Genomic DNA, 14,964 nt, shown 5'->3' with positions numbered 1-14,964 from the left:
GATATTCTCTTCTGTAAACCTCATACTTCTTCGACTCAGCTTGAATTTGTTTCAAACCAATGCGCTGATTCTCCTTCTTATTGATCCTATTGGATTTTCTTGATCCAAGGGTTATCTTGAAGCTGTCAATTGAATTGAGTCTAGCAAACTTCATTGCTTGAGTGTCCTTGTTTGTTTGGAATTGGATACATTCTCTCAAATCTTTGAGTACTATCCTTGACATTTGACTCTCCTTTTTAAATCTTGTATCCTTCTGAGTAGACTCGAGAATTGTTTTGATATCACGTGCGACTTGTAGACGTAGTAACGCGATACGTTAGTTCTTTAAGACGTCATGTGTATACGGAAGTTGAAGCGGTAGGTGTGCAACGTATGAATTGTGGGCGTTTTGTTCCTTGCGAACGGATTTGTGGTTGTCAGGCTAATGATCGAAATTGGGGTTTGTAAAGTGCTTGATGGAGTTGGGAAGTTGAAACTTTGAGGTTGATATGAGATTAGTGTGCGGAGGTCGAGCACGTCGTTTTAACTCCATCCTGTTTAATAGCCTTTGATGCCTTGCCCTTCTATCACATGATTGACCCATGTTAACTTTTGCATTGAGCCTACCCTGTAACGTTTGCTTTGCAATCAGACTCATACCTTTACATCCTTAAGCTTATGACAATCAAAGTATTTGAAAATCGTATATATGATTATATTTTGAGATATTTTTGCTTCTTCCTTAAATGTGTTCAAGGGTGAACTGTTATGGAATTTCTTTCATTTTGTATCAATTTTTGAGGACAAAAATTTTTATAAGGTGGGTAGAATGTAAGACCCAGAATATTTGAAAAGTATTATTATGATCAAGTCTCAAATCATATAGTTATTTATAGCCTTAATTTCAAAGATTATTTTATTAAGGATAATTAAGGCGAGTTTTGATTTATTGGATTTGATATAAGTTATGATTATTATCCAATTTTATAATTATTGGATTATTTTCTATATTTAAAGTATAAAGTTGATAGTTATGAAATAATAAGGATCTTATATGATTAGATAAATAATATTTTAAATATTATTACTGCTATTTTGGAAAATGAAGAAATTAAGTATACCATTTCTAATTTTTAGATTTGGGCATTTTATTGAAAATAATTTGTGAACTTGATGAGCAAATAGTATTTTCTATGTACAAATAGTGTTGGATTTAATTTGAGTTTCAATTACTATATTATACCTATTTTTAAGTAAAATTACAAAAATGCCCTTAACCCTAGTTTTCAAAAAATGAACGAAACCCTGTGGCCTCCATCCCAGCAGCTGAAACCCCACCTATCTTCCCTTTCACCCACGGAGCAACACCTATGATTTCCCTTCTTCCACGGACGAAAAGAACAGAATCAAGGAAGGGAAGGGAGACTGAGCTGCAGCGATGAGGGGAGGAGGGAGCTCATCGCCGTCATCGTGCCTCACTGCGCCGCGCCGCCGCAGCAGTCCATGCTGCCAGGGTCACCGTCGCCAAGCTCCCTCACCGTCGCACCACTATGTCGCCACCAATTTGCCATCGTCGAAGCTCCCTGCGTCGCCACTGTTCGCGCAGGAGAGGGTTTGAGAGGGGGCAGTTGTCGCGCGAGTTAGAGGAGCTCGTCCTCGCCGACCAGTCACCGTCAACAATGGAGGAGAGGGAAGGAGTCAAACGCGCGGAGGAGGAGGAGCAGGATCTGAGGCCGAGCGGAGGCCCAACCACCGCGTCGGGACCCCTCCATGTCGCCAGTGTCGCCGTAACCTCCAGCCGTGCCGTCGCCAATCCTGCTTGTTCAGTCGCCGATCTGCTCACCGCCAGCGTCGCCGGTATTGAGGTCAGCCACTCCACTACCACTGTCGAGCTTTGTTTGGTGCTGGTGCTTCTCTTGGAGGTTTGGAGAAGGGAGGCAGAACCCCGAGGTAGAGGGGCCAGTGGGCGTTTGCTGTCGAGCTGCTGCACCAACCACCGCCGCAAGTGTCGCTGCCGGAAGAGGGAGCTGCACCTCTGTAATTCTGGCCTCCGGGAGTGGTTCTGTGACTTCCGGGATCACCGCCGGAGCTTCTGGTCGAGCCTCAACCGTCGGGAACGCCGCTGTCGCCACCGAGCTCCACTGCCGGTAAGACTTTTAAGTTAAGTTTCCCTTCTGTTGAGTTTCCTGGAACTTCATCGTCACTGCGTGTGGTTCAGATTGCCGCTGCTGCTTGGGGCTGACTGCCAGGTTGCCACCGAACCGGTTCAGAGACCGCCGCGGTTTCGGTTCAGTCGCTCCTTCTTCGGTTCGGTAAGCGTTTCGATTTGAAAGCCCTTTAGTTACCGTTCTGTTATCATACGCTGAGGTTGTGGCGTTAATTGCTGAGATTGAGTTCGGTTGTTGTATGTTGCGATTAGAGTTGTTGAGACTGTTGCGAAAGTGGTTTGGAGCTGAGGTTTTGGTGGCCGTCAGTTCGGTTTGAGACGGAAAGGACTTGATGAAGCATTTGGGTTATGGAATTTGCGTTTTGAGGTAGGGGCGCTTTCCAAAAACTATGTTTTATGTATTGGAATTATTACATATGGATACTGATGTGAGATATTATGTATTTGGTGATTGTATCTGCCTTATGTATTATTTGATTGACTCGAATGATTATGGATGTTGGTTTGGCTGAATTATTGTGCGGCTTTGTGAATTGTAATGTTTGAAGTCGATTCTTTAAAGATTTGAAATCTAAGTTTAATCCGTTGAGGATTGATTTGTTTTGAGTTAATTATTTTGATGATTTGAGAAGTTGAATGCACTTTTGAATTCAGCCTGGTTTACTTTAATTGACTTGGTTTTGGACAAATGATTTATTTCTGAACCGATTCTTTTAAGCTTTGGAAATGAGTTAAATCGGTTGATATTGTGTAGATTTTGAAATGGTTTCCTTGAGATATGCCACTGAGGCAACTGTTGGATTTAGCTTGCTTTTGAATTGATTTCTGGTTTTGAGCTGTTGAAAAGGATTGTGGAACGGTTTAGTTGGGACCCGAACCGGGTGGCAAAGTCCAAGTTTTAGGGGAGATGCTGCCGAATTTTTTATAAAATCCGAGTTTTCAATTGAAACGTTATTTGGGAAATTTTGAGTTCAGTGCCTTTCCTAATTATTTGGAGGATTGTGAATTTAGGGCTTCTCTTATTATCATTACTTAAAACAATTATGAAAGCGATGAAGCTACGCTTTGAAAGAATTATTGAAAAGGGAATCGTAGTTTCTTCTTATTTTTCTAAGAAGCATAGTATGTTTTTGGGTACAAGTCATTCGAAAGAGAATTTTGCCTTGAGGCTGTTTTAAAAAGGTAAAACGGTTTTATGCTTTCTCTATTAAACATAAAGATTGCCCTTTTGGAAGAGTTTTCGTGATTTTGAAAAGGATTTGGATTTTGATTGATGAACCTTATTATTTTGACGTTTTAAATAAGCTTCAAAGTACCCTTTGAACTCTAAATTAACACAACGAAAATGATTCTCTTAGCAATTTAAAACGCTTCAGATTTAATTATGGAATTGAAGCCGATTTTGTTTAAGTAAAGAAAACGGCTTTGAAAAGAGTAATTGATTACATGACTCGGATTGGCTTAGATCCTATTTTACTACTCAAATCAGGAAGCCAAGGTTTTTAATGAATTTAAAATGAACTTGGCGAAATGAGTTATGTTATTCTCCCCTAAAGACTTGGGACTCTGCCGAGAAACTTTTGTTATAAAATCCCATTGTTGGATGGGTGATTTTGAATGCTTTGAAATAAATCCTTAACTTGTCATGGTTTTGGAAGTTTTGGAAAGAGAATGCCGAGAGTGGTTCTGTTTTAAAAAGGGAACTCACTTTGAGTAAATTTGGCTTATGAGCCTGAGATGATTTGAGAAGCGAGATTTCTAAAAGCCAAGGCTAAAAAGAGTCGAAACTTGATTTCAAAGTGAAATGAATTGAGAAAATGATTTATGGCTTAAATGCCGATTTCATGAATTTGATGATTTTGAATGTGGAAGTGCTGTTTTGTTGAGAGCCGGATTGGCTGTGTATGTTTATACATATTGATTGGTTCTGGATTGAACCGTGAGCCGGAATGGCTGTGTATGATATGAATATTGGCTGGTTCTGGAATGAACCGTGAGCCGGATGGCTGAGATGGATGGTGATCCATGGATGAGATTGAATGCATGTTTATGCTGAATCATTGATAAATGTGAATGTTGCACTTCCACTATCTGAGATACGGGTTTTCCTGGGTAGTAGCAGTGGCTAGCCACCATGTGCTCCAGGTTGAGACTTGATACTCTGTTGACCCTATGTCGTAAGTGTGGCCGGGCACTGTGAAAGCCCCGGATGAGCTCGCCCCCGAAATATTCACCAGTGAGGGTGATGGATATGGATCATGTTTGTGATCAAATTTATGATGAGTATAACTCGAGTTGGGGATGCGCGACAGAGGGACAGTCCAATGGTTAGCTACCAGGACTTGTCGGGTTGGCTCTATAACCGACAGATGATATCATCAGCCACTAGGGACAGGCATGCATCATATGCATCTATGTGACATTGTTTGGGTATGCATATTGTACTTGGTTTGCCTATGTGATTAATGCTAATTGTACTACTTGCAATAACTGTTTGTTTGTGTTTGCATCTTCCTACTTGTGTTTGCTTCTGGAACTATGTTGGATTGTGGTGGATTGGTTGTGGTTGGATTGTTTGGGCCTAGGGCCGTGGTTGAATGGGATGGACCGATGGTTGATTTCGGTTTTGTGGTTCTGGTTTGGAATAAGATATGAAAGGTTATTTTGGTTCAGTATAGATAAACCTTTTTGAAATGCTTTGATGTTTTGAGAATTGACGGTTCCCCTTTCAGAAAAGATTTCTGACTTTACTTTTATTGTAAACTGTTGTTTTTTGAAAAGAGGCATAAGATGGTTATAATCACTGGTACGGTTTATCTTCATGTATCCTATTATAGTAATTCCCAAAAACCCTCTACTGAGAACCCTTTCGAGGATGATGTTCTCACCCCCTACATTTTTCCCCTTTCAGGATTGGGCGCAGAAGTTATGAAGAGTTTGATTATTTGTTATTTAGATGCTCTGTATTGCTTTAGATTATTATTTTTGTACCCTCGCCTTTATCTTGATATATTTTGTAAGAGGGATAGGGATTGTATTGGTTAATGTTTGTAGTATTAATTATATATATATATATATATATATATATATATATATATATATATATATGTATGTATGTATATACATGGGTGTACTCTTTACGAGTTTATTATAAGTTGTATGATATCTATGGATGTACGTTATCGAATGGAGTATCTTGGGAACGATATTGTGGTAAAAAGTTTTAAACAGGCTCATATTTTAGTATTAAAGAGTATAAGTGTCGTCGTAATGTCCGAGCTATCAGAGTTGCGCAGCCGGAAGCGTGAGCTTTGGTAGTTAGGGTGTTACATAAGACAAATGGAGTAGATCCTGAAGTCTACAGGCTCATGCTTTTCCCTTTTGCTGTAAGAGACAGAGCTAGAACATGGTTGGGCTCACAACCTAAAGATAGCCTGGACTCCTGGGATAAGCTGGTCATGGCCTTCTTGAATAAATTCTTTCCTCCTCAAAAGCTGAGCAAGCTTAGAGTGGATGTTCAGACCTTCAAGCAAAAAGATGGTGAATCCCTCTATGAAGCTTGGGAAAGATACAAGCAGATGACCAAAAAGTGTCCTTCTAACATGTTTTCAGAGTGGACCATAATAGATATATCTATTATGGTCTATCTGAGTTCTCTAAGATGTCATTGGACCATTCTGCAGGTGGATCTATTCACCTAAAGAAAACGCCTGCAGAAGCTCAGGAACTTATTGATATGGTTGCAAATAACCAATTCATGTACACTTCTAAGAGGAATTCCGTGAATAATGGGACGCCTCAGAGGAAGGGAGTTCTTGAAATTGATGCTCTGAATGCCATATTGGCTCAGAACAAAGTGTTGACTCAGCAAGTCAACATGATTTCTCAAAGTCTGAATGGATGGCAAAATGCATCCAACAGTACTAAAGAGGCATCTTCTGAAGAAGAAGCTTATAATCCTGAGAACCCTGCAATGGCAGAGGTAAATTACATGGGTGAACCTTATGGAAACATCTATAATTCATCATGGAGAAATCATCCAAATTTCTCATGGAAGGATCAGCAAAAGCCTCAACAAGGCTTTAATAATGGTGGAAGAAATAGGCTCAGCAATATCAAGCCTTATCCATCATCTTCTCAACAACAGACAGAGAATTATGAACAAAATACCTCTAACTTAGCAAATTTAGTCTCTGATCTGTCTAAGGCCACTTTAAGTTTCATGAATGAAACAAGATCCTCCATTAGAAATCCGGAGGCACAAGTAGGCCAGCTGAGTAAGAAAATCACTTAAACTCCTCATAGTACTCTCCTAAGCAATACAAAAGAGAATCCAAAAAGAGAGTGCAAGGCCATTGATATAATCAATATGGCCGAATGCAAGAAGGAGGGAGAGGACGCGAATCCCAATGAGGAAGATCTCATAGGACGTCTCTCAAGCAGGAAGGAGTTCCTTATTGAGGATCCAAAGGAATCTGAGGCTCATATAGAGACCATATAGATTCCATTAAATCTCCTTCTGCCATTCACGAGCTCTGAAGATTATTCTTCTTCTGAAGAGGATGAAGATGTAACTGGAGAGCAAGTTGCTCAATATCTAGGAGCCATCATGAAGCTGAATGCCAAGTTATTTGGTAATGAGACTTGGGAAGGTGAACCTCCCTTGCTCATTAGTGAACTTGATACATGGGTTCAGCAAACTTTACCTCAAAAGAAACAAGATCCTGGAAAATTCTTAATACCCTGTACCATAGGCACCATGACCTTTGAAAAAACTCTGTGTGACCTAGGGTCAGGCATAAATCTTATGGCACTCTCTGTAATGGAGAAGCTGGGGATCATTGAGGTACAGCCTGCCTTATTCTCATTACAATTGGCAGACAAGTCAGTAAGACAAGCTTATGGATTAGTAGAGGACATGTTGGTAAAGGTTAAAGGCCTTTACATTCCTGCTGATTTCATAATCCTTGGAAGACCTTTCCTAGCCACAGTAGAAGCTGTGATAGATGTTAACAGAGGAGAATTAGTCCTTCAATTGAATGGGGACTACCTTGTGTTTAAGGCACATGGCTATCCTTCTATAACAAGGGAGAGTAAGCATGCAGAGCTTCTCTCAGTACAGAGTCAAACAGAGCCCCCACAATCAAACTCTAAGTTTTGTATTAGGAGGTCGTGCACGAAATTGCAATCACACTTTTGCAATCCCGCACAACTAACCAGCAAGTGCACTGGGTCGTCCAAGTAATACCTTACGTGAGTAAGGGTCGATCCCACGGAGATTGTCGGCTTAAAGCAAGCTATGGTTATCTTGTAAATCTTAGTCAGGATATCAAAGATTATCAGGGTTGATTGTGAAAAGTAAAAGAACATGAAATAAGTACTTGTTTTGCAGTAATGGGGAACAGGTTGAGGTTTTGGAGATGCTCCATCTTCTGAATCTCTACTTTCCTACTGTCTTCTTCATCAAACACGCAAGGCTCCTTCCATGGCAAGCTGTATGTAGGATTTCACCGTTGTCAATGGCTACCTCCCATCCTCTCAGTGGAAATGTTCAACGCACTCTGTCACGGCACGGCAATCCATCTGTCGGTTCTCAATCAGGCCGGAATAGAATCCAATGATTCTTTTGCGTCTGTCACTAACACCCCGCCCTCAGGAGTTTGAAGCTCGTCACAGTCATTCAATCATTGAATCCTACTCAAAATACCACAGACAAGGTTTAGACCTTACGGATTCTCTTGAATGCCGCCATCAATTCTAGCTTATACCACGAAGATTCTGATTAAAGAATCCAAGAGATATCTACTCAATCTAAAGTAGAACGGAGGTGGTTGTCAGGCACGCGTTCATAGTTGAGAATATGATGAGTGTCACGGGTCATCACATTCATCCGGGTTAAGAACAAGTGATATCTTAGAACGGAAGCAAGCATGATTGAATAAGAAACAGTAGTAATTGCATTAATCCATCAAGACACAGCAGAGCTCCTCACCCCCAACCATGGGGTTTAGAGACTCATGCTGTAAGAAGTACACAAAGAAACGAGTAAAGTGTCATGAGGTATAGATACAATGTCAAAAGATCCTATTAATAGTAAACTAGTAACCTAAGGTTTACAGAAATGAGTAGATGACAGAAAAATCCACTTCCGGGCCCACTTGGTGTGTGCTTGGGCTGAGCATTGAAGCATTTTTGTGTAGAGGCTCTTTCTGGAGTTAAACGCCAGCTTTTATGCCAGTTTGGGCGTTTAACTCCAATTCCTATGCCAGTTCCAGCGTTAAACGCTAGGATTTCTGAAGCTGATTTGCAACGCCGGTTTGGGCCATCAAATCTCGGGCAAAGTATGGACTATTATACATTGCTGGAAAGCCCAGGATGTCTACTTTCCAACGCCATTGAGAGCGCGCTAATTGGGCTTCTGTAGCTCCAGAAAATCCACTTCGAGTGCAGGGAGGTCAGAATCCAACAGCATCTGCAGTCCTTTTCAGCCTCTAAATCAGATTTTTGCTCAGATCCCTCAATTTCAGCCAGAAAATACCTGAAATCACAGAAAAACACACAAACTCATAGTAAAGTCCAGAAAAGTGAATTTTAACTAAAAACTAATAAAAATATACTAAAAACTAACTAAATCATACTAAAAACATACTAAAAACAATGCCAAAAAGCGTATAAATTATCCGCTCATCACAACACCAAACTTAAATTGTTGCTTGTCCCCAAGCAACTGAAAATCAAAATAGAATAAAAAGAAGAGAATATACTATAGACTCCAAAATATCAAAGAAACATAGTTCCAATTAGATGAGCGGGACTAGTAGCTTTTTGCTTCCGAACAGTTTTGGCACCTCGCTTTATCCTTTGAGGTTCAGAATGATTGGCATCCATAGGAACTTAGAATTCAGATAGTGTTATTGATTCTCCTAGTTAGGTATGATGATTCTTGAACACAGCTACTTTATGAGTCTTGGCCGTGGCCCAAAGCACTCTGTCTTCCAGTATTACCACCAGATACATACATGCCACAGACACATAATTGGGTGAACCTTTTCAGATTGTGACTCAGCTTTGCTAGAGTCCCCAATTAGAGGTGTCCAGGGTTCTTAAGCACACTCTTTTTACCTTGGATCACGACTTTAACCGCTCAGTCTCAAGTTTTCACTTGACACCTTCACGCCACAAGCACATGGTTAGGGACAGCTTGGTTTAGCCGCTTAGGCCAGGATGTTATTCCTGTAGGCCCTCCTATCCACTGATGCTCAAAGCCTTGGATCCTTTTTATTACCCTTGCCTTTTGGTTTAAAGGGCTATTGGCTTCTTCTGCTTGCTCTTTCTTTTTCTCTTTTTTTTTCGTTTTTTTTTTGAATACACTGCTTTTTCTTGCTTCAAGAATCATTTTAATGATTTTTCAGATCCTCAATAACATTTCTCTTTTTTCCATCATTCTTTCAAGAGCCAACAATTTTAACATTCTTAAAACAACAAATTCAAAAGACATATGCACTGTTCAAGCATTCATTCAGAAAATAAAAAGTATTGTCACCACATCAAACTAATTCAACTAGTTTCAGAGATGAATTCGAAATCCTGTACTTCTTGTTCTTTTGTGATTAAAGCATTTTTCATTTAAGAGAGGTGATGGATTCATAGGACATTTATAGCTTTAAGGCATAGACACTAAGATACTAATGATCATGTAATAAGACACAAACATAGATAAACATAAGCATAAAAATTCGAAAATAGAAAATAAAGAACAGGAGATTAAAGAACGGGTCCACCTTAGTGATGGCGGCTTGTTCTTCCTCTTGAAGATCTTATGGAGTGCTTGAGCTCCTCAATGTCTCTTCCTTGCCTTTGTTGCTCCTCTCTCATGATTCTATGATCTTCTTTAATTTCATGGAGGAGGATGGAATGTTCTTGGTGCTCCACCCTTAGTTGTCCCATGTTGGAACTCAATTCTCCTAGGGAGGTGTTGATTTGCTCCCAATAGTTTTGTGGAGGAAAGTGCATCCCTTGAGATGAATCTCTCCATCTTCCATGGCTCTGAGGTGGAAGCTTTTGCCTTCCCTTTCCTCTTTCTAGAGGTTTCTCCGGCCTTAGGTGCCAAAAATGGTTATGGAGAAACAAAAAGCAACGCTTTTACCACACCAAACTTAGAAGGCTTGCTCGTCCTCGAGCAAAAGAAGAAAGAAGAGAGAGAGTGGTGGGGTAGGTGGGGATCCTGTGGGGTCCACAGATCCTGAGGTGTCAAGGATAATTCATTCCTGCACCAAGTGGCGAGCAAAAATGCTCCTACTGCCAATCCTGGCGTTAAACGCCGGGCTGGTGTCCATTTCTGGCTTTTAACGCCAGCTTGGTGCCCATTACTGGCGTTTAACGCCAGTCTGGTGCCCCTTTCTGGCGTTAAACGCCCAGAATGGTGCCAGACTGGGCGTTAAACGCCCATTTGCTGCCTTTACTGGTGTTTAAACGCCAGCAAGGTTTTCCTCCAGGGTGAGCTGTTTTTCTTTCTGTTTTTCATTCTGTTTCTGCTTTTTCAATTGAATTTTGTGACTTCCCATGATCATCAACCTATAGAAAACATAAAATAACAAAAGAAGATAATAAATATAACATTGGGTTGCCTCCCAACAAGCGCTTCTTTAATGTCAGTAGCTTGACAGTGGGCTCTCATGGAGCCTCACAGATGTTCAGAGCAATGTTGGAACCTCCCAACACCAAACTTAGAGTTTGAATGTGGGGGTTCAACACCAAACTTAGAAGTTGGTGGTGGCCTCCCAACACCAAACTTAGAGTTTGACTGTGGGGGCTCTGTTTGACTCTGATTTGAGAGAAGCTCTTCATGCTTCCTCTCCATGGTTACAGAAGGAGAACCTTGAGTCTTATAGTTTGCACTATCTGCAAGCCACGGAGCTTCCTGAATAGCAAACAATTGCTCATCCGGAAAGGTTTCAGAGATCTCAGTAGGAGGGAGGGATGCTCCTTCTACTGGTTCTATCCGGGACAGGTGATCAGCCACTTGATTCTCTGTCCCTTTTCTGTCTCTTATTTCTATATCAAACTCTTGTAGAAGCAACACCCATCTTATGAGCTTGGGTTTTGAATCCTGCTTTGTGAGTAGATATTTAAGAGCAGCATGGTCAGTGTACACAATCACTTTTGATCCTACTAAATAAGATCTGAACTTGTCAATGGCATAAACCACTGCAAGTAACTCCTTTTCTGTGGTTGTGTAGTTCTTCTGTGTATCATTTAGAATACGGCTGCCATAATAAATGACGTGCAGAAGCTTACCATGCCTTTGTCCCAAAACTGCACCAATGGCATGGTCACTGGCATCACACATTAGTTCAAATGGTAATGTCCAGTTTGGTGCAGAGATGACTGGTGCTGTGACCAGCTTAGCTTTCAGAGTCTCAAACGCCTGCAGACACTCATTATCAAAGATAAATGGAGTGTTAGCAGCTAGCAGATTACTCAGAGGTTTGGCAATTTTTGAAAAATCCTTTATAAACCTTCTGTAGAATCCTGCATGCCCCAGAAAGCTTCTGATTGCCTTAACATTGGCAGGTGGTGGTAATTTTTCAATTACCTCCACCTTAGCTTGATCCACCTCTATTCCTTTGTTCGAAATTTTATGCCCAAGGACAATTCCTTCAGTCACCATGAAGTGACATTTTTCCCAGTTTAAAACTAGGTTGGTCTCTTGGCATCTTTTCAGAACAAGTGCTAGATGGTTAAGGCAGGAGCTGAATGAGTCTCCAAATACTGAAAAGTCATCTATGAAGACTTCCAAAAATTTCTCTACCATATCTGAGAAGATAGAGAGCATGCACCTTTGAAAGGTTGCAGGTGCATTACACAGACCAAAAGGCATCCTTCTGTAGGCAAATACTCCAGAAGGACATGTAAATGCTGTTTTCTCTTGGTCCTGAGGATCTACTGCAATTTGGTTGTAACCTGAGTAGCCGTCCAAAAAGCAGTAGTATTCATGACCTGCCAGTCTCTCTAGCATCTGGTCTATGAATGGTAAAGGAAAATGATCCTTTCTGGTGACTGTATTGAGCCTTCTGTAATCAATACACATGCGCCACCCTGTAACTGTTCTTGTAGGAACCAGTTCATTCTTTTCATTATGAACTACTGTCATGCCTCCCTTCTTAGGGACAACGTGGACAGGGCTCACCCAGGGGCTATCAGAAATAAGATAAATAATCCCAGCCTCTAGTAACTTAGTGACCTCTTTCAGCACCACCTCCTTCATGGCTGGATTTAGCCGCCTTTGTGGTTGAACCACTGGCTTAGCATCATCCTCCAATAGGATCTTGTGCATGCATCTTGCTGGGCTAATGCCCTTAAGATCACTTATGGACCACCCAAGAGCTGTCTTGTGTGTCCTTAGCACTTGAATTAGTGCTTCTTCTTCCTGTGGATTTAAAGCAGAGCTTATGATCACTTGAAAAGTGTCACCTTCTCCCAGAAATGCATATTTCAGGGATGGTGGTAGTGGGTTGAGCTCCCGTTTAGGAAGCTTATCTTCTTCCTGAGGAATTTTCAGAATTTCTTTTATTTCCTTTAGTTCCTCCAGATCAGGCTGAACATCTTTAAAGATGTCATCTAGCTCTGATTCAAGACTTTCAGTCATATTGACCTCCTCCACCAAAGAGTCAATAATATCAGTGCTCATGCAGTCATTTGATGTGTCTGGATGCTGCATAGCTTTGACAACATTCAACTTGAACTCATCCTCATTGACTCTCAGGGTTATTTCCCCTTTTTATACATCAATGAGAGTTCGTCCAGTTGCTAGGAAAGGTCTTCCTAGAATAAGAGTTGCACTCTTGTGCTCCTCCATCTCCAGCACTACAAAGTCAGTTGGAAAGGCAAATGGCCCTATGATGAGCGGATAATTTATACGCTTTTTGGCATTGTTTTTAGTATGCTTTTAGTATATTTAGTTAAGTTTTTAGTATATTTTTATTAGTTTTTAGTTAAAATTCACTTTTCTGGACTTTACTATGAGTTTGTGTGTTTTTCTGTGATTTCAGGTATTTTCTGACTGAAAATGAGGGTTCTGAGCAAAAATCTGATTTAGAGGCTGAAAAGGACTGCAGATGCTGTTGGATTCTGACCTCCCTGCACTCGAAGTGGATTTTCTGGAGCTACAGAAGCCCAATTGGCGCGCTCTCAACGGCGTTGGAAAGTAGACATCCTGGGCTTTCCAGCAATATATGATAGTCAATACTTTGCCCAAGATTTGATGGCCCAAATCGGCGTGGCAAATCAGCCTCAGAATTTCCAGCGTTTAACGCTGGAACTGGCATAAAACTTGGGGTTAAACGCCCAAACTGGCATAAAAGCTGGCGTTTAACTCCAGAAAAGGTCTCTACACGAAAATGCTTCATTGTTCAGCCCAAGCACACACTAAGTGGACCCAGAAGGGGATTTTTCTGTCATTTACTCAATTCTGTAAACCTTAGGTTACTAGTTCACTATTAATAGGATCTTTTGACATTGTATCTGTACCTCATGACACTTTACACGTTTCTTTGTGTACCTTCCACGGCATGAGTCTCTAAACCCCATGGTTGGGGGTGAGGAGCTCTGCTGTGTCTTGATGGATTAATGCAATTACTACTGTTTCTTATTCAATCATGCTTGCTTCCATTCTAAGATATCACTTGTTCTTAACCCGGATGAATGTGATGATCCATGGCACTCATCATGTTCTCAACTATGAACGTGTGCCTAACAACCACCTCCGTTCTACCTTAGATTGAGTAGATATCTCTTGGATTCTTTAATCAGAATCTTCGTGGTATAAGCTAGAATTGATGGCGGCATTCAAGAGAATCCGGAAGGTCTAAACCTTGTCTGTGGTATTCTGAGTAGGATTCAATGATTGAATGACTGTGACGAGCTTCAAACTCCTGAAGGCGGGGCGTTAGTGACAGACGCAAAAGAATCAATGGATTCTATTCCGGCCTGATCGAGAACCGACAGATGGATAGCCGTGCCGTGACAGGGTGCGTTGAACATTTCCACTGAGAGGATGGGAGGTAGCCACTGACAACGGTGAAACCCTACATACAGCTTGCCATGGAAGGAGCTTTGTGTGTTTGATGAAGAAGACAGTAGGAAAGCAGAGATTCGGAAGATGGAGCATCTCCAAAACCTCAACCTATTCTCCTTTACTGCGTAACAAGTACTTATTTCATGTTCTTTTGCTTTTCACAATCAATCCTGATAATTTCTGATATCCTGACTAAGATTTACAAGATAACCATAGCTTGCTTCAAGCCGACAATCTCCGTGGGATCGACCCTTACTCACGTAAGGTATTACTTGGACGACCCAGTGCACATGCTGGTTAGTTGTGCGAGGTTGCAAAAGTGTGATTGCAATTTCGTGCACCAAGTTTTTGGCGCCGTTGCCGGGGATTGTTCGAGTTTGGACAACTGACGGCTTATCTTGTTGCTTAGATCAGGACTGTATTATTTTTGTTGGTTTAGAGTCTTTTAGTTGAGTCTAGTTTCATATTTTAAGTTTGGTGTCAATTGCATGCTTTTGTTTTTCTTTTAATTTTCGATTTTGCATGTCCTTAGTCCCTTTTTGATCCATAAAAGTTCTAAGTTTGGTGTCCTCTTTGTGTTTTTCCCTTAAAAATTTTCGAAAGTTAGTGTTTGATTTTCTAAAAATTTTAAGTTTGGTGTCATTTTGTTGTTTTTCTCTTTCCTCTTTTCAAAAATCAAATCTTTATCATAAAAATTTTTTCAATCATATCTTTTCAATCAAATCTTTATCATAAAAATATA

The 14,964-nt window shown here is 40.8% G+C and overlaps 1 non-coding gene across 1 annotated transcript; it reads right to left on the bottom strand.

Moving 5' to 3' along the window:
• Positions 1-5,646: 5,646 nt before the first annotated feature.
• Positions 5,647-5,750, bottom strand: LOC130964170 (small nucleolar RNA R71). Its single transcript, XR_009080276.1, has one exon. It is a non-coding gene; the product is annotated as a small nucleolar RNA R71 (small nucleolar RNA).
• Between the last annotated feature and the right edge of the window lie 9,214 nt (positions 5,751-14,964).

The sequence above is a fragment of the Arachis stenosperma genome, chromosome 2, assembly GCF_014773155.1.
Source record: "Arachis stenosperma cultivar V10309 chromosome 2, arast.V10309.gnm1.PFL2, whole genome shotgun sequence".
Classification (NCBI taxonomy): domain Eukaryota; kingdom Viridiplantae; phylum Streptophyta; class Magnoliopsida; order Fabales; family Fabaceae; genus Arachis; species Arachis stenosperma.
The sequence above is the reverse complement of the archived record's forward strand: the minus strand, read 5'-3'. Positions and strand labels throughout refer to the sequence as shown.